The 26,155-nt window shown below is 39.3% G+C and overlaps 1 protein-coding gene across 9 annotated transcripts in view; it reads left to right on the plus strand.

Annotated features, from left to right (window-relative positions):
• The window catches only part of LOC131431200 (cubilin), a 229,885-nt gene that overhangs the window by 14,039 nt on the left and 189,691 nt on the right, over nucleotides 1-26,155 (plus strand). For 3 of the 9 annotated variants that reach the window (XM_058596796.1, XM_058596822.1, XM_058596842.1), the window contains exons 1-3: nucleotides 2,897-3,445; nucleotides 11,032-12,060; nucleotides 20,549-20,610. The gene's annotated coding sequence lies outside the window, so the exon portion shown is untranslated. Of the gene's footprint in view, nucleotides 1-2,895; nucleotides 3,446-11,031; nucleotides 12,061-20,548; nucleotides 20,611-26,155 lie in introns of those variants that run through there. The other 6 variants (XM_058596782.1, XM_058596806.1, XM_058596814.1 and 3 more) reach the window with 3 other exon arrangements.

Here is a 26,155-nt window from a genome sequence, read left to right on the forward strand (position 1 = left end):
GCTTCGTAACACCTGTAACTTACATAAAATTAACACCTCCAACTTACATTAATGTAACGCAAAATATTTTTCCTAAACCTTAACCCGATTGTAAAGACTGTCCCAGAAAGTATGGACGCACTTTGATTTCGCTGTAAATAATTCACAAGTGTTAGATATTCAATTTTTTTCGATAACTGATAATATCAGACTACAACAACAGAATATTATTCTCAACATTTGCTACTTAGCCATTGTAGACTAGCTGGTGCACCTTCTTGCGAACGTTCCTAATTAACTTACGTACAGACCTCTTGGCGACAAGTTTTGACACTTTTTTCCAATCTTTTTCGAACTGTTGAATGGTTTCGGCTGCCGAGACATGTTTCCTAAGATGTGCCTTCGTTAATGCCCAAAATTCCTCAATTTGTCGAAGTTGTGGGCATGTCTTTTAGGACGAAAGTGACACTTTTTGTAGTATACCATTCTACCGTTGATTTCAAGTAGTGGCAAGAAGCAAGATCTGGTCAGAGGAAAACAGGATCCTTGTGGCTTCGAATCATGGGTAGAAATCGTTTTTGTAAACATTCCTTGATGTAAATTTCGCTGTTCATTGAAGCAGTGGTGATGAAGGGTTTCGAAATCTTACCGCAGCTACAAATTGCTTGCCAGACCATAGCTTTCTTACCAAATTTTTCGACTTCAATCGATGTCTCGGACTGGTTTAACACTTGCCCTTCTCGCACCGTATAATATTGTGGTCCCGGCGAGGATTTGTAATCGAGTTTCACGAAGATTTCGTCGTCCATGATTATGCAGTTCAAATTTCCAGCAAGAATCGTATTGTACAACTTTCGAACCCTCGGCCTGATCGATGCTTTTTGTTTCGGACTACATTTTGGTTGTTTCTGCTTCTTATAAGTTCGAGGATTCAAACGTTCTTTAGCACGAAGAACATTCGACTTCGAAGTGCCTACTTTTTTGGCCACATCCCGAACTGAAACCTCCTTCTTTTGCTCGAACGCCTTCAGTTTACGTTTATCCAACTCAGGGTTAGCAGGATCTTTTTTTCGATTTATCCTCAAAGGTGTTATCCTCACCGAACTTCCTGATTACATTATACACGGCTTTTTCATTTATTCCTTCCATTTTTGCTATCTTTCTCAGTGAGAGTCCGCGTTCTGTGCACCATTTGTACACAATTTTTCGACGTTGTTCTGCTGAAAGTCCACGCATTTCGAAACAAACTAATGAAAACGAATAAACAACTGCACTAGTGGTTAGAAACAGGTCGCAGCCATAAACATTGACAGATTCTGAACCATTGCGAATTGGCAGCTGTTTTTGGTTGCGTTCATACTTTCTGGAACAGTCTTTAAAATAAGAAGTACCGAAACACGTTTTTTTTTTTTGCAAACTCGAACCCGATCCGTACCCGATTAGGAATACAAACCCATACCCATACCCGATTAAAAATTGAAATCTCTTCCCGAACCCTTCGAGTTCGTTAATTCAAACGACTAGTCAAAGCCTAAATTATTTTTCCTATATAAAAAACAACGGTGGATGTGCCAATAGAAAACCATGTTTCGATGGAGACGGAAGGTCCCTCACAGGTTCACTTGCTTGTTCACAGCAAATTACATCCTCCATCATATTGGCGACCACTCCTCTTCGTATGTAGGTGTGTGCTAGGATCCATCATTCGCTATTTTCCTTCAACCAGCACCACGTGCGTTCGTGGGATACAACTTGCCACTCGGTGGTGTGCGTGGGGCTTTGTTTATATTGATGATTCTTTCTCCGTCTCTCTCTCTCTCTCTTCCTCTCGCATCACGATTCTCGCACTTTGCCGTGATCGCAAATGGGAATTGATTACTGGCTAACAGGAGGGAGCAATGAGAAGAACAAACAGGTAAACATAAACACATTCGCGCACGTTTCCTCTCGCTCGCCGATTGTGCGATTGTGTGGCTGTGTGTGTGAGAGTCGCTCTACGTCAGATCATTTTCACATCCTGCACCAATTCGCTGAATCGTCACTTAATGGCACTGATCCGATCACAGTAGGTCTTGCCAGGAATGGCAAATTGCACCGCACCGCATCGCACGCACAGAGAACAAAGTGTGCCAAGGTGGAAATCTGTGTCGGGTTTGTGGGTGAGAAGAGGGTGACTTTTGTTCGACCGTTTTCTTATTGGATTTTTCACTCCAGTAATGGAGTTTGGTTTGTGAATTGAAGCAGATCTAGATCAGATCGTTTTCGTAGAAAGTGTTTGGTGAAAAGTATCAAGTCTTTTAGTAGAATCCATGAGTTGGATCCAAAACATTCTACAAAAATATACTGATTCCTAAAAGTCCAGTAATAACAAGACTATTTATCTAACAAGCACTAAAATCATAAACAATTACCTCTTCTTCTTCTTCACTTCTGGTGGCGTCACCTCACTTGAGATGACGCCGATTGATGGCACAGCGATTTAGCTATATTGCCAGTTAGCTTTCGTTTATAGTCCAATGGACTTTCTTTTCACTGGACTACAAGTGAAACCCTCGCTATGTGACAACGTGGAGTCACCGAAGTACGGATGAAAATCCTTTCTTTCTCGCGAAATACTCGAATTTTCACCGCACTAACACGATACGACGTGTTCACTCGTTGAGGGTTTCACCGGAAGTGAACAATTACCTCAGGCCGATCAGTTTATCGTAACGCACGACATGTGTACTTCAACATTGACATATTCTATTACTCTGACAACTATCGTTTCGATGATGACGACGACGAAGAGCAGTGTGGGGACGGCCACGACGGAGAACACGGGCGGGTGGCAATGTGATGATGGTCAATAATTGCTCAATCTTTTGTGTTCGGAACCGAGAACCGAATCCAGCGTAGACAGATTTGCTCGGGCTTCGGTCGGAGAAACACAGACACGGCAGACGATTCGGCGACGTTGACGACTACGGCGGCGACGACGACGACGACGACAACGACGTCGTCGAGAAAGTTTAAACAATCGTTAGTTGGTCGGTTGCACGGATAGCAACCTGTCCGTAGGAGAAAATTTTGCTTTGAAACTTTGATAATAGAAGCTTTGCCCAACTTTGTTTTCCAGTGACAGTTTGGTTCGGTTCGGTTTTGCCTTCGAATTCAAGTTCCAATCGGAACCCAAATGTGACAATGCGAATTTCCAGTTGAAAGTGAAACCGTTTGTCAGTGAAGAAATTGAATTCGTGCTACATAATTCATTGATTGTGGGTTTTTCAGATCCGAAAACATTTTGCAGTGCATCCGACGTTTCACATTCCACAGGACGCAGCTTTTGTGAAGTGAAAATATTTTTCTACATTTGGTTTACACCTCAAAAAATATCAAAATACATGTGTATGGTGACGCCCTTCTCATACATGCAAGTGCCTAGACTACGGAGAACCTTTCGGCCTGCTGGGATTGCCGTTTGCTTGTGAGTGTTATCCTTTTACTTTTTTTCCTTCACCTATTCTCGGGAGAGAGGAAAAGAGATTGATCCTCTCACCACGCTGTAATGAGATCGGTTGATTAGTGTGTCAAATTTGGCAACCCACCACCAATCGGGTGAGAATCGGGGAGTATCGGCGTGAGCGTGGGAGTAAGGAGATCATAGATAATCCAATGTTGTGCGGTTGTGTGATTGTCATCCATGTACGTGTGTGTACGGTTCTCTTGCAAAGATACCCGTGGAAGCTGTCAAATCGTTTCATCCCGTTTGAGTGTGTGTTTTTTTCTTCATTATTTTATTCGGCTGGATGCTGGAGACAGATTCCAATCCGCGCCCTTCCCATGTTCTGTTTTTTTATCTTCTATCGGTTGGTTGTTATAGGATGATATACGATGGGAAACGAAGAAAGTAGAACGAGGTTTTCCTTTGTTTCCGCGGGTGAATTTGTGCGATTATATTAGCTGTGGAAGGTGACAATGATTGAACAAAAAATAAGCTAATTCATTTGTCTTCCAAATGTTTCACAAAAGTGAGTTGAAAATGTTTTAGTTCAACTCCCCTAAATTAGATAAAATAGTTCAAAATAATCAGTTAGTCTCGACTAATTTTCGTAGACCTTTTGTGAGAAAAGTTAAAACAAACAAGTATTTTTTTTTAAATAGCTGTACGGACTCCAGTTGCATCACTTTCAAATGGCAGTAACTTTTCACCAATTGGATATTTTCAATTGGAATTTTGGGTGAAACTGGTTCAATGTGCTATGTTTACATAACAGTTCGACTTAAAAGTTCGTATCGTTTAATAGAAACACACATTTTTTTGGCAAAATTCGTTTTTATTATTCAACATAATTGCCATCAGAGACGATACAGCGATTATAGCGATCTTCCAACTTTTAGATACCATTTTTTAGTACGATTTGTCCTTTGCCTCAAAATAGGCCTCAGTTTCAGCGATTACCTCTTCATTGCTTCTAAATTTTTTACCAGCGAGCATTCTCTTGAGGTCTGAGAACAGGAAAAAGTCACTGGGGGCCAAATCTGGAGAATACGGTGGATGAGGGAGCAATTCGAAGCCCAAATCGTTCAATTTCAGCATGGTTTTCATCGACTTGTGACACGGTACATTGTCTTGATGAAACAAAACTTTTTTCTTCTTCAAATGAGGCCGTTTTTTTTTAAATTTCGTCCTTCAAACGCTCTAATAACGCTATATAATAGTCACTGTTGATGGTTTTTCCCTTTTCAAGGTAGTCGATGAAAATTATACCATGCGAATCCCAAAATACAGACGCCATAACCTTACCGGCCGATTGTTGAGTCTTTCCACGCTTTGGGTTCGGTTCATCGCGTGCAGTCCACTCAGCTGACTGTCGATTGGACTCCGGAGTGAAGTGATGGAGCCATGTTTCGTCCATTGTTATATATCGACGAAAAAAATCGGTTTTATTTCGATATAACAGCTCCAGACACTGCTCAGAATCATCAATTCGTTGTTGTTTTTGATCGATTGTGAGCTCACGCGGCACCCATTTTGCACAAAGCTTTCTCATATCCAAATATTCGTGAATAATATGTCTAACACGTTCCTTTGATATCTTTAGGGTGTCAGCTATCTCGATCAACTTCACTTTACGGTCATTGAAAATCATTTTGTGGATTTTTTTCACGTTTTCATCGGTAACAGCCTCTTTTGGACGTCCACTGCGTTCATCATCTTCGGTGCTCATATGACCAGTACGAAATTTTGCAAACCACTTACGGATTGTTGCTTCGCCCGGTGCAGAGTCTGGATAACACTCATCAAGCCATTTTTTGGTATCGGCGGCACTTTTTTTCATCAAAAAGTAGTGTTTCATCAACACACGAAATTCCTTTTTTTCCATTTTTTTCACAATAACAAAAGTAGCTTCACTTAAAATGCAATATCTCACAAACTGGATTGGATTTAATCAGACAGCTGTCAAATTTATACACGTATTTTTTGAAGGTTGGTACTAACTGAAAATGGTATGGATTTAATTCTAGTGGCGCCCTCTCATAGAAACGATACGAATTTTTCAGCCGATCTGTTAGTGTGAGTGACAGTAGTAGTTCTGCAATCGTTACGAAGACTGTATCGGAAGAACAGCAACGGCGTAAAATAATTTTGCTCACGTACCGTGAAAATCCGGATCTCTCGTCGTGAAAGCTGGGAATTGCACATTCTACGGTACCTCGTAGTTTAACTCAGTTTTTGTAATGACTGAGTGGAAAAATATATTAAAGAAGACAAATAAATGAAAAACTTTCAGAAAAAAATGATTTTTCGGAAAAAGCTACGCTCAGAGACAGGACTCGAACCTGCATTCTTATGCATTCCGTGCATACACGCTACCATTTTACCACCGTAAGCCTTGTGATAGACACAGTTCTAACACACGACTAGGCATGGTAAAGCGTACATCGATCATGGTCGACATCCTAGCCGTCTCACGACCGGTATCATACATCCAAACATCTTCTCTCTTCATCAAACACTTGTCTTCTCGCTTTATATCTATTGTCCGCTCAAGCACAGAGTAGGAGAGTGTATTTATAATTGCTTGTCACCTTCTCTACTGGTGTGCCAGTCGATGGCTGGATATCGTCAGTGACGGTACCTATGACAGGCTTAGGGTGGCGAAATGGTAGCGCGTATGCACGGAATGCGTAAGAACGCAGGTGCGAGTCCTGTCTCTGAGCGTATCTTTTTCCAAAAAACTACAAAGATCGGCCCCATAGGGTTGTTCGAACCATTGATGTGGAACAAGGCAACCAAAATTTCTAATGATCAATCAAACAACCAGTTCAATCAATCGTCACACTTTTGAATCCGCAATTGCACGAGAGTCTGTTCAGATTGATCTTGATTAGGAACTAACACCGAACATTGTTTGTCTTAATTTGTATTTGTTTTATAGCCGACGGAATTACACCAATATCCCAAATGTATGCAATTATATCTTTGTACATACTTGCGATGCGGATTTTGATATTTAAGCTTCTCTTCGGCAAGGTTGTGTTCAAGTTTTGTATACAAGCAGTTATTTTTATAGCGTTAAGTTTCTCTACCATTCTGCGATTTCGGTTGAAGCGATAAACTTTTTCTCATTATCAATCGAGTTCATCTTATATAAATTAGAAATTAATCTTAAGCACTCAAAATTTACTCTAGGGTAGTTGTCAATTTCTGAGGGGAAACGACATAACATGGAATTTCATCCGAGCTTGCATGACACAAGATCAGAGCATACCAATTAAAGCTTCAGTTCGTTTTATAGCACTTTTTGTCCTGCTATCTAGCAACAACCTACCTCTAGCATGCTACGCGTAGGACTGAAACGTTAGCTATAATTTCGCTTCTATTTATAGATTCGCGTGCTTCCAACAGCTTCGCTTTTGCATCTATTAACCAATCAGAGCGATGCTTTCTCTTTGATATATCGCTTACTCTTTCGAAACCGTCGTCTATGGCAGGGTATGGTATAGGACACTGCTCGCTACTAATCAAAATTTCAATCATTTATAATTGAAAATACATGGCTTGATACATTCAAATCGGAGCTTAGAAATATTTCCAATCAAATGATGAAATAATATTAATAATTGAGGCAAAATAGACTGAGCTGTAAGTGTTTAAAACCTGACAACATTTCTACGTGTATTTATCCTTGAGTTTCTGATTTGCACCCCTATATAAAAAATAAAGATGTGTTCCACATCATCTTTTCTATAAGTTTTTGATTCATTTGGCTTCTACAATATATGTTTCCACTCAGTCATTGCAAAAACTGAACTTAGTTATGGCGACTTTATGTCAAACCAACTAAAAATTATAAACCGTTGAACATTTAACTGTTGATCGGGAGAAAAAAGTGGCCAACAAGGATTTCCGTTTAATGAAAAAGTAGTTCAAGCTTTCAAGAGGAATCCAAACAGTTCTGTAAGAGTTGTGGCGAAAGAGCTGCATTTGAGTAATACTTTCGTGCAAAACGCGAAAAAACGTGAAGTTAAACAAAGCTAAAAAGGCACTGAAAATCACGGTGGGAATATCACGTACACGGAAGTTCGACACACATATGTTGACAATACGGCCTTGTATCATTATAGATGACGAAATGTACGTAAAAGCATATTTTCACTGCCCATCATCAGTTCGATTTCCCAAAAAAACGTTAGAAATCAATGTCGAAGTTTGCCAAAAATACACGATTTGGCAAGCAATTTACTCATGTGGAAAGTATAGTACTCTATTTGTGACAATCGGAGCGATCAACGGTCAGGTGTACCATAAAGGAATGTCTCCAAAAGCGTCTAATCTCACTTCTAAGATCACACAATAATTCTAACGCTTTTCTGGTTGGATTTAGCTTCGCTCCACTACTGGGAAGATGTTTTAGAGTGGTACCTAATGCTAATGAGATCAACTTCGAACGATTTCAATCCCTCTAACGTACCGAGACTGCGGTCAATTGAAAAGTACTGTGCCATCATGAAGAAGGCGCTTCTGAAACACAGAAAGTTAAATCGGAATACGAAATGTTGGTCCTAACATTGTACAAGACCTTATAAGTAGTGTTAAGAGGACGGTTCGTGCATTTGGGTATGGTATTGAAATTGAATAAAGAAAACTTGCAAACAGTTGAATAATATCTTTGATTCGGATCCCTGAAAGTTTTTGAGATGATCGGTAGAATGGGTGAAATTTGTCGAATATTTTCTTGTGATACAAGTTAAGTTCGTATGCCCTTCACTGTCAAACAAAATCGATCAAACAGCGAATATGAATTCCCCAAAGGTAGTGTTTCCAATATATCACTTCCTACAAATCGTGCAAATGCTCTGCAATTGAGCTACCATTGAAGTTTGGAACTTAAATTGTATCGAAAAAAGGGGTGGGTAATTTCAGAGAATTGTTCAAGTTCAAGTGATTCTGAAACCGAATTCTGAATTTGAATTCTGGAACAGAACATCTCCCCGTGAACGACCACAATTAGGTTTGAAGCCGGAGAAAACGAACGGTATAAAACAAGAAACAATTATTGAAGCTGATTTTCTGGATCAGAATTCTGGGATTGAAGCTATGTTATGTATCTGAATTTTAAACCTGAATTCTTTATCTGCAACTTTTGAATGGGACGTCATCGCTAAAAACTTGTTTACAGTGTCTTTTTCTGTTTTTCCATTCTCACGGTCCAAGGTAGCTCAATGAAAGAGCATTTACACGGATGGGAAAAGTTTTAGATAGAGAGGCTCTACTTTCGAAACACTTATTCTAATTTGAGCAGTACTAAATATACAAACATGCTGACATTGGTAGGTTTATCACGACAGTAGACTACAGTGGGCTGGATATGTAGCAAGAATGCCGATAAAGAGGATGGCCTACGTGATGCACAGCAGTGAATCTGCATTCTCGGAACTCATCAATGATCGATCTGTTACCTGGGGAACATTTGATCCAGTTGGCTTAAATCCTATCAACATGCTCGGCCATACTTCAGCGAGTGTGATATCAACTTACAACATAAAATATCTGCAAATTTGGGAATTCACGTGAAATGCCTCGCTCATGCTGCCTGGACTTTTGTTGAGTGAACTCACGTTATATATTTTTATTTTATTTTAAGGGGAGAACAATATTTGTGGCATAGCCTCTTATCATTAGAGTAACCCGGAAATTATTTTCCGAATGTGTTGAGATAAAGGTTTTCTTTCTTCGACAACATTAACGAACAACTTATATCAAACAGCTTTGCTGAAAATGCCGTTGTGGTATCTAGTTGTTTTAGTAGTAAAGCTATTTTAATAAGACACTTAGGGTATTCCTGAGAAAATCAGTCTTTTTGCAATAAAATTTTTATTTTACCCTTCTCATGTGTTTTTCATAGCTTAATGAAACAATATTTTTCGTGACTGATACATTCCGATAGCGCGTTTGGAACTGAAGTTATTGACAAAACTAGTTCAAAAACAGGTCATTTTAAAACTGTTAAAGTGGATGCAAATGTTTTTTCTTTTTCTTGAATTTCTTAGAAAAAGCTTCGAAGACTGTTTATTAAAAAAAGGGGCAGAGGATATATATTTTTTTATTTCTAATTTTTTTTTTATCCCTTTATGGGCTTCTTTGGCCGAGGGTGTATATTTTTTAATTTTTCAAGTTGTGTTCAAACCAAAGATGGCTTTTATCGTATCAAAGAACGATCGCTCGCAACTCTTCACACGATTCAATCAGTGCCATCAAAGAGATACGTATATCATCGCAACAACAAAAACCCGGCATGGCTAGAATAACATAGAATAGACACCAGTGCGAGAGCTAATTTCTCTCGATGACATTGCTGAGAATCAACGGTTAGCACGCTGCTGTGGGGATTCTCTCTGAAGCAACAAACGGTCACTTATTCTCGTTTCGCGTTCCGATTCTATACAGGCAGTTGATAATTGCGATAGAATCATTTTACTATTGCCGCTTATTCTAACTATGTGCATATAACCTTTGTATAAGTTGTGTTTATGAAAATGTCTGTGAATGCTCCACACAAGGGTTTTGGAATATTGCAACCAAGTACGAGAATCATAAAGTTGAATCATCGATTCGATTTTCTGCGATAATTGTCAACTTGCGATTCTCTCTTGGTAAATTCCACACAGCGGCGATCATTATCAGACTGCATTTTTTTTAAGGGCCGTGAAATACTCAGAGTATGAAGTGGAGCGAAGAAATGTAGAAAAATTCTCTCACGGTTCATGCATTGAGAGACTCGAGTTCTTGTAGCATCTTCTACCGGATTGAAATTGTTGTATACAATATAGATAGCAATATAGCAGCTTCTGTTAAATTTTCGGCAATCACCAACACTGGTTCAAACTTTGTGTTTCTTCCATTGAAAACCGCAAACCAGTTTTTGTCAAATGGCTGTTGTCGGAAAATGACGAGTCCTGCAAATAAGTAATATATGAGCAATTTTCACAAAATTTGTCAAATTTAAAAAAAAAAATTTAAAAAAAGAAGAAAAAAATTAATTGAGGTCTACATTCATAGTTTAGCTAAATTGCTCGTACTGACTTTCTCCTAGAAAACTGAGAATTTTGTTACTTCCGTTGCAAGACTATTGACCTTATCGATAGGAGTTTTCTGAATAATTCTTCACTACGATACTGAACTACCTGGCAATGAAACAAAATATTCAAAATATTTTCTGGAGCATCCCATATTAATGCTATCTCTAATGCATGGATAACGTCGCCTTCATAGAGATTTGATTCGAAATATTCGCACGTTCAGAACTCATACTGCACGATCAAATCTACTCGAAATCCCAATCGATGTTCCTCAAGGAAGCCATTTGGGACCGTTCATACATGTGTTGTACATCAACGAACTCTGCACTCGTATTTTTATCCTGGAAAAACTACTCTGTGGTAATGATGTGCAAAGCTTCCGTTATATCGCATAGAGTATTCCGTTCTAAATTAGACAGATCTTAAATCTATAATGATTATCGAATGAAATTCATAATAATAATTTCCAATTTTCTGGTTTTTCAGGTAAACGATTTAACTGCCATTCATCCACAAAGGAAAAAAAAAACATCCAAGCAACCATAGTAGACAGTATCCCGTTCACAGAAAACACAGTTGCCATTCGACAAAACCAAAAAGTCAAACAAGAAAAAATAGTTGTGTTGCCGCTCGTTTCCTACCTCGACCACGAATCCTTCCAACGAAATGAACGAAAGTGATTCGCCAGCAGTGAACATGCCCAAGAATCGTGGAAGATGCAACGGACCAGCATGGGAACGACCAGCAGCAGAAACCCGTTGCCGTCTGCGGCTGCTGCCGCTGTTGCTGCAGTAGACACAGCGCCTCTACCGGCCGGTAGCTCTTGACAGCGGATCCAACGTGCGAAATTAGCGCAACCGATTCTTTCCTCTTTCAAGTTGAACGGTTTGCCCGTTGTTAGCGGCTACTGTCATTGGTCAACTGGCCACAGCTAGAACTTTTAGCAGGACGGTTTTGAAATCGGAAAAGTTTGTAAAGTGAGAAGCCAAAGAACAAAGAAAATAGGGGAAAATTCCAACCCAAAACAAGCGAATCTCAAAGTGTGTCAGTCAGTCTGCAAGTGCCAAAAGAATCAACACGAGAAAGTGTTTTGATTTGCTGTTTTTTTGTCTAGCCAAACTAGTAAGCGAAATAGAAAAGGGAGAAAGCTCGCGGTCAATCGGTCGGAATAGTGAAAACATTGTAGCAAAGTAGGCGTGTTTGAAATGACGTACAGTCGAAAACAAATATTACAGGAGTAACAGTGCTAATCGATGTTGTGGGAGAAGGTAAATAATAGTTAACCAAAAACGAATCGATACGTGAAAATAGTTAAAAAAAAAATTCAAGTAAACTAAAAATTAGTTTAGTGATTGTTGGCGAAGTAGATCGCGCTTTTGTAATCCGGGAGATTGGTAAGGAGAAGCGTCGAGTGGGCTTAAGGCTGAACCGTAGCGAAAAGAGTCGAACCTGTCATTTATAACGATAGCCAGCAACTGGTAGCATGGGAAATCATCCGTTCCCGATATGTTTGGGGTAAGTGATTTGAAGTTTATTTGATTTTTAAAAGTAACAATTTTTCGTTCGAAGCTGTGTTGCAGTGAAACTTACACGATTCATTTTCCACATATTGCGCTCCATATATAAGAGCATTAAAATCGAGTTCCCCGAGACAAAACTCGAACCAAATTGCCATCTACACTTCGTGGAACTGCTCTGCCATTGAGCTACTCAGAAAATGTGAAGGATCGTAGAGGCAGTTCAATGAAACAGTGCACCGTGCATACACAGATCAAAATATTTTGTGTATGTTGATGAAGTCATGAACGTAATATTTAATTTGACCTTTGCGAACGATTAAGCACTAAAAGATTGATTAATAATTAATATTTCGAGTATTTCTATAACGCTTTAGAATTGTCAAAATAATTTTGACGCTTCAAGAATATTATTTCCACGGCACTCTACTCGAAACCAAAATTGACTAGCTGACTTCTAATGTATAGATACAATTGAATACCACCACATGTTGACTCATTAGGACGATTATCCAATTCAAACATAAATTCTCCGCTCTGCCTCCCCCTTTTGCAGTCCCCGATCGTTGAATGATGAGCGAAAAATATGTTTGCCCGTCGGTGTCGGTGATGATCTTCGTAATTTGCCTGTCATCGACATACGGTACATGTGTGTGTGTGTAGTGGAAAGTCCTTTTCCGTCGTGTACCAGTTGCTATTCAGTAGCGCTAGTTGCTGTTTGTCCGTCATCATTTGCCCGGTGATGGATGACTTTCTCGCTAGAGTGTCTGCAACATGCTTACAGAATGTATAACAACACGCTAATATGATAATTTTGACGTTTATACTCATCAGTTTTCGTGCTGTGCCGGATTGTGCCCGAATTGTTTCCGCATATGGAATACGATTACTGAATGACCGGTTCCGTTTTTTGGAAGCAACAATCGTGGTAATTTTGTCCACTCATACAGCGCTATAAAAACCAAATTAGTCACCAACATCTGTTTTGATTTGTATTCGATTAGCACATTTCAAATTCGACAAATATGTTGCCTTTTGCAACGCAAGGAACGGTTTAAGTCCAAGGAATGAAACACTATTTAGATTCTGCGGTTGTAACAATTATGGGTGAAATTTTTACTTAAGATACAGGTGATAAAACTTCTCGTAACTTTACTCTTTGTACTCTCATAAATACGATTTTTGCAGTATATCGCGACGTGCCTCCGTAAGATTCGGAACTGTACTATAATACGTGGGATGCAACACAAGGAAGTCACTTCGGATCGCTTCTTTTCGTGCGATTCGTAAATGATCTTGAATGATGTTGAGGATCTCAAAATTTAACGCATCATTGCAAGCCTTGATAAGCCGTTACAAATTGCAACTGTGAGAGTCTTAAATTGATGGGGCGGGAGCGGAATTTTCACCGGAATAAGTGAGATTCTTACTTGAGATACAGAACAAGAGGGTGAGGCGCCAATTTAAGCAAACAGAAAATTTCTTGTAACTTTACTTTTTGTCGTCTCATTAATACGTTTTTTGCAGTATGTCATGACGTGCCTCCGTAAAACTCGGAACTGTACTATAATATATGGGATGCAACACAAGGAAGTCACCTAGGATCGCTTCTTTTCGTGCGATTCGTGAATTATGTTGAATGATGTAGAGGATCCTTAAATTTAACGCATCATTGCAAGCCTTGATATGCTGTTACAAATGGCAATTGAGAGTGTCTTAAATTGATGGGACAGAAGCGATTAGATTTTGCCTCGTTAATGGTGGCAATTTCAGTTGAACGAGTTTCTTATGTTACAGCTGTTGTAATCATTCCAGTTCATTAACTTCATAAAATCCTTTATTTTCACTACTGCAAAAGCCGTTGTAGTTTTTTTTGGATTATTCAAACGCCATATTCATGAATCCTTTTTGGGCCTTGATTCGAGTAAATCGTGTCTGGTTGAGAAACAGTACCAACGATTTCGTTCAGATCACTTTCAAACATTCGGCGAATGAGAATGTTTAGGAATGACTCTTAGAGCGATTTGATTTGATTTGTTTTCTTGGGTTTTTCGCGCGGAACTCGGTTTGAACGAAAATGCTCGAAATTTACTAACGAAGCCTTATTATGTCGGTCTAGCAGATGTTTATTCCGGGAGCGGGTCATATCGCCGAAAGCCATTTCGCCGAAAGCCGTTTCGCCGAATGCCATTTCGCCGAAAGTAGTTTCGCCGAATAGGTCATTTCGCCGAAAGTCGTTTCGCCAAAAGGGTCATTTTGCCAAAACGGTCATTTTTCCAAAAGAGTCATTTCGCCGAAAGGGTAATATCTCCTACATGTTATGTCTCCTGTATAACTGTTGTGGCGCAGCCACATAACCGAAGCTAAGATGGCTCGGCGGCACAAAGCCGCCGAGCCGACGCCAGCTGAGTCGGCCGCCGATCCGCCGTCGGAAACGGCGGCCTCTTGCATACAAACCTCGTTTGCCCGGTCTACTCAAAGCTAGGTTTCTTTGCTTTAGTTAGGTCGGACAGCACATGAACCAAAACGATGTGGCGTAGCCGCATTAGATATTTTTTCATTTTCACTTAATAAACGGAAAATACCACCCACATTTGCCTGGTAGATACACCTATGCAATTGCTTTGATGCTTAGTAGCTAATAGTCAACAAGTTTTCTTGGGAACTACTTTCTGAGGTTCGTGAATCAATCTTTATTCAAGAGTACAACAATCAATCATTATTCAAGAAGTACAATGGTAGGTCAACAAAACGGGCGTTAACGCTATCATCTTTCGTTTGTCTTCAATTTAAATCAATTCTAATTACGATTTCAAGACGTTTTCAGGATTCGGCGAAATGGCATTCGGCGAAATGGCATTCGGCGAAGTGACCCATTCGGCGAAGTGTCATTCGGCGAAATAACCCTTTCGGCGAAATGGCTTTCGGCGAAATGGCTTTCGGCGAAACGGCTTTCGGCGAAATGACTTTCGGCGAAATGACCCTGATCCGTTTATTCCTGGTAACAAAACTACACTCCCTCAAGAGAACAAGAACCCGAATTGTCCAAGCCGCTTCTGTCGACATCTGGAAGTGGCGTAATTACCCTTACGACAAAATGGCATTTGGGGAAACGACAAATTCAGCGAAATGTCATCCGGCGAAATGCCTTTCGGCGAAACGACTTTCGGCGAAATGACCTATACGACGAATTGGCTATCGAGAATTTGTCAACGTAAAAAAAGCTGAGGTCGTCGATTAGAAAAATAATGCCGGAAAGCTTGTTCTAAATTTAAGAAAACTACCTTGGATATCTCTTCCAACAAGCAAGGCTGATTTGATATAGTATCTCTCTTTCTCTTTTTCTTTTTTTTTCTCTCTCTCTCTCTCTCTAAAATTTCTGTCGAGAATCGAGAGTCAAGAGTTTAAAATGGAGAGTCCAAAATCTAAAATCGACACTTTAAAGTTTTAGGTCATGAGTCAAAAATCCGAAGTCAAATGTCGAAAATGGGGAATTTTAAATTAAGAGCACAGCGTCGAGACTCGAAAGTTGGAATCACGCGTCGAGAATAGAATATCATGAATCGAAAATCAAAAATTGAGAATCCAGAATTAAAACTTGAAAGTAGAAATTGAAGCCACGAGAATCAATAGACTGAAATCGAGAATCTGAAATCAAGAATCTAGAATGAAGTCAAGATTACGAAGTCGAGAATCAAAAACCGGGAATCGAAAGTCATGAATCAAACAACAAGAGTCAAAATTAAAGAGTCGAGTGTCGAAATTCTAGATCTGGAAGACGAACGCTGAAAGTCATGAATCAAAAGTCTCATATTGAGAGTTCAGAGTCGAAAATCGAAGGCCAAGAGTCGAGAGTTGAAAACTGGAGAGTCAAAAATCAAGAGTGTGAGAGGACAAGAGTCTGAAGTGGAGAGTCAGAAGTCACGGGTAAAACATAAAAATTAAAAGTTGTGAGTTGAGCAACAAAAATCATGAATCTAGGATAGAGATTTTAGAGTCCAAAATCGAGAGTCTAAAGTCGATATCAGGAATGCGTTAGTCGAAGGTTTTGAATCAAGCATTGAAAAATCAATAATCAATAGTCGAGAATAGTAATTCCAACGTTGGGAGGAGAAAATCAATAATGATGAGTCGAAAATTGAAAATCCATAATAAAAACTTGAGAGTCGAGAATCGAGAGTCTTCAGCCTGAAATCAAGAATCGGCAGTCTAAAGTTAAAAGTCGAAAATCTATAATCAAGACTCGAAAATCGAGACTCAAGAGTCTAGAACCGTTAAGAGAACCTAAGGTCGAGTCAGAGGAATCAAAAGTCTAGAATAAAGAATCATATATCAGGAATCAATAGTCGGGAATCGGAATGCAAAAATTGGGAGAGGAGAATCGAAAATGATGAATCGAAAATTAGGAATCTATAATCAAGCGTTGATAATCTCGAAAATCAAGAGTCGACATTCGAGACTTGAGAGTCTTGACGTGAGTTGAGAATCGAAAATTGTAAATCAAGAATAAAAAAATCTGGAATCAGTAATAAATGGCTCAAGTGGAACGTTTTCCTGGTTATATGGAAAATCATCAGAATCAAAAGTCGGTAATCGATAGTCGAGAATAGTTAAGTTGAAATTAAGTTTTGCATTTTCATTTGATTTCACGTTTCGTCTTCGACTCATCAGCGCATTATCATTTTGGGTTGAATTGCTCATGCCACCACGCGGTTCTGCATAAACCGCTAAGCGGATCTAAAATGAATACTACTAGTAAATAAATTATTTTGCGCCGAAGTGCAAAGCCTTTATTGACGCCTCAGTCAAAAACAAAAATAAGACTTCAGGACCGTAAGCATATAGTAGTCATTTAGAAGTGTTGGTAGCTCAAGTACGAAAGGCGAAATTTTTACGATACATTAAAACTAGTCGAGAGTTGGAAGGCTAAAGTTGAAAATCATGAATCGAAAATTAAGAATCTATAATTAAGAGATCAAAATCTGAAGTCGAGAGCCAAGAGTCGAAACTCGGGAGTTTAGAGTCAGGTGTGGAGAGTCGGGAATCATGAATCGAGAAACCCGAATCAAGACTCTTGAGTCCAAAGTCGGGAATCAAGAGTCTACAGTCGGTAGTTAGAATTTAAGAGTCGAAAGTCATGAATAAAAAACCTGTTTCAATGTACCTGGTGGTGTAATGATGCCTCAAAAGTTAAAAAGTTATTTTTCATGAGCCCATAAAAAATTTCATATCGGTAAAAATTAGTGAAAATAGGTCCAGTCACTTTTTTCGGTACTTCCGGAACCAGGAACGAAGATTCGGTATACACAAAATAAGCGTATTTGGTCATGAACTAATCAAACCTGTTCAATTACGGCTAGGTGAGTATTGCTCGATGTTTCTGTATCATGTATAAACACACGCTTATTGGCCTGTGATTCCGGAACCGGAAGTTGTATCCGGATAAAATTTGATAGGGTTCTGTAAGACTTCTCATCATTTTAATCTAAGTTTGTGAAAATAGGTTGAGCGGCTTTTGATAAAATCGAGTGCAGTTTTGTTTTTTTTTTTACATTTTACCCCGTTACTCCGCAACCGTAAGTTCAATCCAAATAAAATTCAATAACAATAACGGCTCAGTCATATCCGAGAAAATTGAGTGACAATTCTTTTTGACACAGACATTTGCTGATTCCAACGAACTGAGTCGAATGATGTCTGACACTCGGCCCTCTGGAATCTTAGAAAGTGAGAAACGAGTTCGTTTCAACCGGATATCGAGCGAAAACTGCCCAAACTAGTCTAGTCCGAAATTTTTCATCACGACAACATTTGGCCACATCTTCCAACACCCATCGAAAACGAGCTGGACAACACCCCGGATATTAAATTCGGTCTCACTCGCGTTTATGTCCCAAAATTAGCGCAATACAACTGCAAACAATACTTCGATGAGCATTAGTTTGAATGAAAACATGAAAAAAATGAGAAAAGTTAAAAAATTGGTTTTTCGAGCGGCTCGCTTTAAAAGAAAAAATATAGTGGAAGCAGATAGAATTTATGTTCTTTTAAAGCTATTTAGGAAAAGTTACTAAAATGAAAGACCAAAATTATATATGAGAAGGGTAAAAAGTGAATGTAGAATCAAGATGTATAAATGAAATGTCAAGATTCGAGAATCAAAAATCTAAAATATAGAGGTGATCTCTGAAATTTTAGAAAATGAGGAACTTATTCATTTTAAGCGGATATCGAACGAAAAATGCCCAGAATAATCTAGTCCGTAATTTTCCATCGCGACAACGTTTGGCCATATCTTCCGACACCCGTCAAGAACTGGGATGTTGTCCATCCCGGATATTAAATTCGGTCTCACTTCGGCGCTCATGCCCCAAAATTAGCGCAATACAACTGCAAACAATACTTCGATGAGCATTAGTTTGAACGAAAACATGAACAAAATTGAGAAAAGCACAAAAATTGGTTTTTCGAGCTGCTCACTTTAAAAGAAAAAATATGGTGGAAGCAGATGGAATTTATGTTCTTTTAAAGCGATTTAGGAAAAGTTACTAAAATTAAAAACCAAAATTCTATATGAGAAGAGTAAAAAATGAATGTAGAATCAAGATGTAGGAATGAAATAACAAGATCCGAGAATCAAAAATCTAAAATGTAGATTTGCAAGGTGAAGTCGAGAATCGAATATAAAGTTTGAAGAATTAAATCTAAAATCTGTAATCTCGGGAATCTTAGAAAATGAGAAAATAAATCCGTAATTTTTCATCACGACAACATTTGGCCACATCTTCCAACACCCGTCAAAAACGAACTGGACAACACCCCGGATCTTAAATTCGGCTTCACTTATGCTTTTGTCCCAAAAACAGCTAAGAGAATGAACTAAATCACTTGAAGAGAAATGAAATATAGTATAATCAAATGAAATTTGTTTTCTTCTGAAGCGATTTACAAAAAGTTACTAAAATTTAAAAAAATGTATTTTTTCTCTAATGGCGATTCCACGAAAGATGTTTTAAATATAGCAAACCGAACAGAGCTGCAGCTTGTTTTCAGCTGGACTAGAAAGAATGCAACAACAAAAAAATTCAAAACGATGAAAAAGTTTGCACTGTCGTCTGCTCTAACACAGCGACGCACCACAAAGACTTGACATAGTTTCGCAAACGCGCGGTACTGCTCGGTTGCTTACATGATTTCTAAGCCAGTCGTTTCATTTATACTGTGTTTCCGTAATACCACAATTGACCGTGACAGATTTTCTCCGTCCGCGGTGAATTTATTATGATTCTCGTTTCCGTAGTCGACGATTCGCTCTTCCGCTCAGTTCAGTTCTGCCGCGAGAGTGTGTGTGAGTGTGTGCGCACTTCATTCTGATTTTCTCCCGAATTCTCTCGCTCTTAAATTCTCGTAACCCCGCCAACAACAGAGTTTCCTGCAAAGAGAAAACACACACTCACATTCAATTCAGTAGCATGTGGAAAGCATTGATGTAACCAACACCTTCCCCCTTTAGCGGGGAACGGCAACGGAACAGATCGCCGTGACAAACTTCGGTCGAGGATGGTCGAGTCAAATTCGAAACCCAAATTAGCATATGCATAATTCATTTTGACCTACAAGAATATCACATTATCCATTCTGGTACGGGGTTCGAATGGCGTTGGCAGCAGGAAACGGACCGGGAAGGTGTAGCATTGAATAGATTTCATCTGTGCTCAAGTAGCTGATTATACGGTCCATTAGCAATGGGCTCAAACGGATCACAATCGTAACTGACAGCGGACGAGGATTTGTTTTGAGCGAACGTGATCGATGCTACTGGCACGGTCGCCACCTAGCGGAAGATTTATTGTCGCAAACCGGTACACGTGCAATTGTGCTCAGTTTATGTGAATCGAAAATCATCTCTAATGATCTCAAGTAGGTCATTCTTTATCGCCTTCTACCCGTAGCAGCATCGTCGTACCTTGAAGAGACGATGTCATATCTATCTCGCAACCGGTCCGTCGGTCGTTCGGTCCGATGGACATCGTAGAATTGATTCAATTATGTGCCACCATTGTGTGCGGTTCTCACAAAGAATGCACGGAGAATGCTTTGAGTATCCTAACAAAACACCCGTTTTAGCTGTCCGCTAAAACGCATTATTCAATTTAGGTTTGCCATTGTGCCGAGCGCAATCTTTCTACGGTCAGGTCATTTGGATGTTTTGCAGTTCCGTAGTAGGACGCCTTTCAGTACTGACGGTGAGGATTGATTTCTCCTAAGCAAACAACCAATCGGAAATAGAAAGCTGAAAGCATTAATTCCCTGTAATATTACTAATTGTATGACTATCTTCTCTAATTGTATTGTTGCAATTCTTTTAATATCGTTTGACAGTATAATGATTTAACAAATCGAAAAGAACTTTCTTTATGTGACCAATCAACGTACAAATGGTTCCAACTAATAAGCTTTTTCTTCTCCATTTGTTTTCCCGGCAGGTTTTCCGATGTGAATATTTTCTAGGCGCTGTTGTGTCAAAGACTTGAAACCAGACGATATGGTAAGTATTGGTAGATGAATTTCACTCTTGTGGTGGAGACGATCGAAGGAAGAGGATAAAAAGGGGAAACTACAACATTAGTTTTCGATTTACAAAAATTTACCATGTGGGAGAGTGATGAGTTTTTGGTCGTGAATATCTCTTGTTTTACTCATTGTTAGAACATATTTTTGCTTCATGCGATCGGAGATATGTTTAGCAATATTTGATAAAATGTCAAACTAAACTTTCAAAAAACTACCACAGAATTCAGGTATAGGTCCAGAATGCAGGTTCGAAATCCAGAGGTCCAGAATATAGACTCCGAGCACTGACGCAGAATTCAGGTTTAGAATTCAGGTCCATTTCTTAATTCTAGGTTCACAACTCACAGTTCGGCTGAAAAGTTCGTATCGTTTAATAGAAACACACATTTTTTTGCCAAAATTCGTTTATATTATTCAACATAATTGACATCAGAGGCGATACAGCGATTATAGCGATCTTCCAACTTTTCGATACCATTTTTGTAGTACGATTTGTCCTTTGCCTCAAAATAGGCCTCAGTTTCAGCGATTACCTCTTCATTGCTTCTAAATTTTTTACCAGCGAGCATTCTCTTGAGGTCTGAGAACAGGAAAAAGTCACTGGGGGCCAAATCTGGAGAATACGGTGGATGAGGGAGCAATTCGAAGCCCAATTCGTTCAATTTCAGCATGGTTTTCATCGACTTGTGACACGGTGCATTGTCTTGATGAAACAAAACTTTTTTCTTCTTCAAATGAGGCCGTTTTTTTTTAAATTTCGTCCTTCGAACGCTCTAATAACGCTATATAATAGTCATATATAACACAGACGCCATAACCTTACCGGCCGATTGTTGAGTCTTTCCACGCTTTGGGTTCGGTTCATCGCGTGCAGTCCACTCAGCTGACTGTCGATTGGACTACGGAGTGAAGTGATGGAGCCACGTTTCGGCCATTGTTATATATCGACGAAAAAAATCGGTTTTATTTCGATATAACAGCTCCAAATACTGCTCAGAATCATCAATTCGTTGTTGTTTTTGATCGATTGTGAGCTCACGCGGCACCCATTTTGCACAAAGCTTTCTCATATCCAAATATTCGTGAATAATATGTCCAACACGTTCCTTTGATATCTTTAGGGTGTCAGCTATCTCGATCAACTTCACTTTACGGTCATTGAAAATCATTTTGTGGATTTTTTTCACGTTTTCATCGGTAACAGCCTCTTTTGGACGTCCACTGCGTTCGTCGTCTTCGGTGCTCATATGACCAGTACGAAATTTTGCAAACCACTTAAGAATTGTTGCTTCGCCCGGTGCAGAGTCTGGATAACACTCATCAAGCCATTTTTTGGTATCGGCGGCACTTTTTTCATCAAAAAGTAGTGTTTCATCAACACACGAAATTCCTTTTTTTCCATTTTTCACAATAACAAAAGTAGCTTCACTCAAAATGCAATATCTCACAACCTAATAATCAGACAGCTGTCAAATTTATACACGTATCTTTTGAAGGTTGGTACTAACTGAAAATGGTATGGATTTAATTCTAGTGGCGCCCTCTCATAGAAACGATACGAACTTTTCAACCGATCTGTTAGGTCCAGACACCAGGTCTTAAATTCATGCCTAGAGTGTAGGACATAGTCGCTGAGGGCCAGGTCTGGAGAATACGGGGGATACGCTGGTTCGTCTTTTTTCATAGCTTGGTGAAAACTAGAACTCGTCTAACACGATCAGCTGTTATTCAAAAACTAGCGGAAAGATTGTCATGAAATTTGGTATTGAACCATCTAGAGGCTTGTACTCAACAAAACATACACAGTTCGAAACTATTCACGTCTTTTCTGAGAGAGGCTCGGGACTTTTCATTCCATGTAGTACGGGATCTAAATTCTGATGCTTGTCTAAAAGCCAGGTGCAGAATACAAGCTCCAAACACAGGCCCAGAGTTCAGCTCCCGAATTCAGGACCAGGATTCAAAACTCAAATCTCCAATCCAAGTCCAACATGCATCAGAATTTAGATCCAGGCCCAGAGCTCGAGTACGTAATCTCTATACAGACTCCAGATCTAAAGTACTGATTCAGAATTCAAGTTCAGAATCTAGGTTCAGAAACCATATACTACATGGAATGAGAAGTTCCGGGCCTAACAAAGAAAAATCCGATTTTTTACCATGATAACTTTTTATTCTTCAGTATAATCTCCATCTAGAGCGATACACTTGACCCATCGGTCCTCCAACATTTCCCTTAAAAAAAAGATTTGTTAAGGCCTTCGAAATAGGTTTTCGTTTCTGCAATGACATCAGCATTCGACGATAAATTCTTTTCCTGAAGAAACTTTTTCAGGTTTGGAAATACCTGATAGTCGCTGAGGGCCATATCTGGAGAATAAGGGGGATACGCTGGTGCGCCTTTTTCTATAGCTTGATGAAAACTAGAATTTGTCTGACACGATCTGCTGTTATTAAAACACTAGTGAATAGATTGTCATGAAATTTAGTATTGCACCATCTGCAGGCTTGTTCTCAACAAAACATACACAGTTCGAAACTATTCACGTCTTTTCTGAGAGAGATCCGGAACTTTTCATTCCATGTAGTAAGGAATCTAACTTCTGATCCAAGTCCAGAATCTTGGTGCAGACTACAATCTCCAAAATCAGGTCCAGAATTCAGGTCCCGAATCCAGGACCAGGGTTCAAAATTCAGATCTAAAATCCAGGTCCAATTTCGAATTTTAAATTCACCGCTCAGGTCTAGAATTCAAGCGTAGACTCCAGGTCTATAATTTAGGACATGAATCCATATTCAGAATTCTGGTACATAATCCAGGTTTAGACTCCCGATCTATAACACAGGCTCAGAATTCAGGTTCAGACTGGACTTTCAAGTCCAAATTTCAGATTTGAATTCCTGGATCAGAAATCAGATATAGAGTCCAGCTTTGAATTCAAGTTCGGAGTTCCGAATTGATGTCCTGAACCTAGTAACGGAATCCAAATTCTGATTAAAGCCTAGAATCCAGGTTGAGTCAGAATCCCAACTTAGTATTTAGGTGCACAATACAAGCTCTAAACACAGGCCCAGTATTCAGGTTTAGAATCCAGATCCATAATCCAGGTTCAGAATCCTGGTCCAGAATTCAGATCTGGAATCCACGTCCAGAGTCCTGGTCCAGACTACAAATATAAAATCCAAGTTCAGAATCAAGGTCGAGAATCTTGGTCCAGGTTCAGAAACTAGATGCAGAGTTATGATCTAGAATACAGACCAAGAATTCAGGTCCAGACTCCAGATCCAAATTTCAAGTTCAGAGTCCAGATCCAGAATCCACCGTGAAACCAGAGATTTTTTTTTCTAGATGTTTTCACGTGTGGTATGGTGATTTGATCGGTTCTTAAAACCTTAATGGTAAAACGGCGTGAATTCTGAGTCGCTATGAGCTAATTCATTGCTTTCGGATCATATTCTAGTCGCCAATTAAAATAACTCCATATATCTCTCGCGGTAACCGGCTGCCTAGAGATTGAGGATAGTTTCAAAATCAATATTTCGTTAGAAATTTAACAATGCATTGCGGTTATTATAAATCAGAAGTCTATTGCGAAGCAGTTGTCATTTCCATTTTTGTAGCTTTAGTCACTCAAGCTTGATTGAATTGGTCATTTTTTTTATTTGCATTTGGTGACCCCCGTGACTCCGGAACCAGAAATCGGATCTAGATAAAATTTTCTGATCTCGACGAACTAAGTCGAATGATATATGGGACTTGATCTAGTTTGAAATAAATGACGATTCCAGTATGATTAAAGACTGTCCCAGAAAGTATGGACGCACTTAGATTTCGCTGTAAATGATTCGCAAGTGTTAGATATTCAAATTTTATTCGATATACTGACAATATTAGACTACAACAACAGAATATTATTCTCAACATTTGCTACTTAGCCATTGTAGACTAGCTGGCGCACCTTATTGCGAACGTTCCTCATTAAATTCCGTACAGACTTCTTGGCGACAAGTTTTGACACTTTTTTCCAATCTTTTTCGAACTGTTGAATAGTTTCGGCTGCCGAGACATGTTTCCTAAGATGTGCCTTCGTTAATGCAATTGTGGGCAATTTGGTGAATTCATGTCTTTTGGGACGAAAGTGACATTTTTGGTAGTATACCATTCTACCGTTGATTTCGAGTAGTGACAAGAAGCAAGATCTGGCCATAAGACAACAGGATCCTTGTGGCTTCGAATCATGGGTAGAAATCGTTTTTGTAAACATTCCTTGATGTATATTTCGCTGTTCATTGAAACAGTGGTGATGAAGGGTTTCGAAATCTTACCGCAGCTACAAATTGCTTGCCAGACCATAGCTTTCTTACCAAATTTTTCGACTTCAATCGATGTCTCGGACTGGTTTAATACTTTCTCTTCTCGCACCGTATAATATTGTGGTCCCGGCAAGGATTTCCAATCGAGTTTCACCTAGGTTTCGTCGTTCATGATTATGCAGTTCGAATTTCCAGCAAGAATCGTAATTCTTGTTTCGGACTACGTTTTGGTTGTTTCTGCTTCTTATAGGTTCGAAGATTCAAACGTTCTTTAGCACGAAGAACATTTGACTTCGAAGTGCCCACTATTTTGGCCACATCCCGAACTGAAACCTCCTTCTTTTGCTCGAACGCCTTCAGCATTCGTTTATCTAACTGAGGGTTAGCAGGACCTTTTTTTCGACCCGTTTTCGGTTTACCCTCAAAGGTGTTATCCTCACCGAACTTCCTGATTGCATTTCGCACGGCTTTTTCACTTACTCCTTCCATTTTTGCTATTTTTTCAGTGACAGTCCGCGTTCTGTGCACCATTTGTACACAATTTTTCGACGTTGTTCTGCTGAAAGTCCACGCATTTCGAAACAAACTAATGAAAACGAATAAACAACTGCACAAGTGGTTAGAGAAGAGTGGAAACAACAGGACCCAGTCATAAAAATTGACAGATTCTGAACCATTGCGAAATGGCAGCGGTTTTTGGTTTCGTCCATACTTTCTGGGACAGTCTTTTGTGGTGTAATGATGCCTCTCTCATATCAATCATACTATCATATATAATACTGTGGTATTCTTCAAAATAATTTTCTTCGATTCTTGAGAAAATAACCGAAACCGGTTTATTTGACCGTCTACTGACAAAAACTATCAATTGGAGAAGATTTGAGGTCGTTTTAGAATTTTTTTTTACGTTTTTTTGCCCTCTTCAGTGACGGTATAAAATTTTTTACACACTATCCTATATTTCCGGATCCGGAGGTTGGATCCGGATGAAATTCAGTAATTCCGAATGGGACCACATGACCTTTCACTTGAACCTAAGTTTGTGAAAATCAATTGCGCCATCTATGAGAAAAGTAGGAACACATATTTTCATTTTTTTTGCACATTTTACCTCAACTCCGGAACCGGAAGTCAGATCTAAATGAAATTCAGGAATTTAGTATGGGACCACAAGACCTTTCAAAATCGGCTCAGCTATCTCCGAG

Source organism: Malaya genurostris, chromosome 1, assembly GCF_030247185.1.
Source record: "Malaya genurostris strain Urasoe2022 chromosome 1, Malgen_1.1, whole genome shotgun sequence".
NCBI classification, from domain to species: domain Eukaryota; kingdom Metazoa; phylum Arthropoda; class Insecta; order Diptera; family Culicidae; genus Malaya; species Malaya genurostris.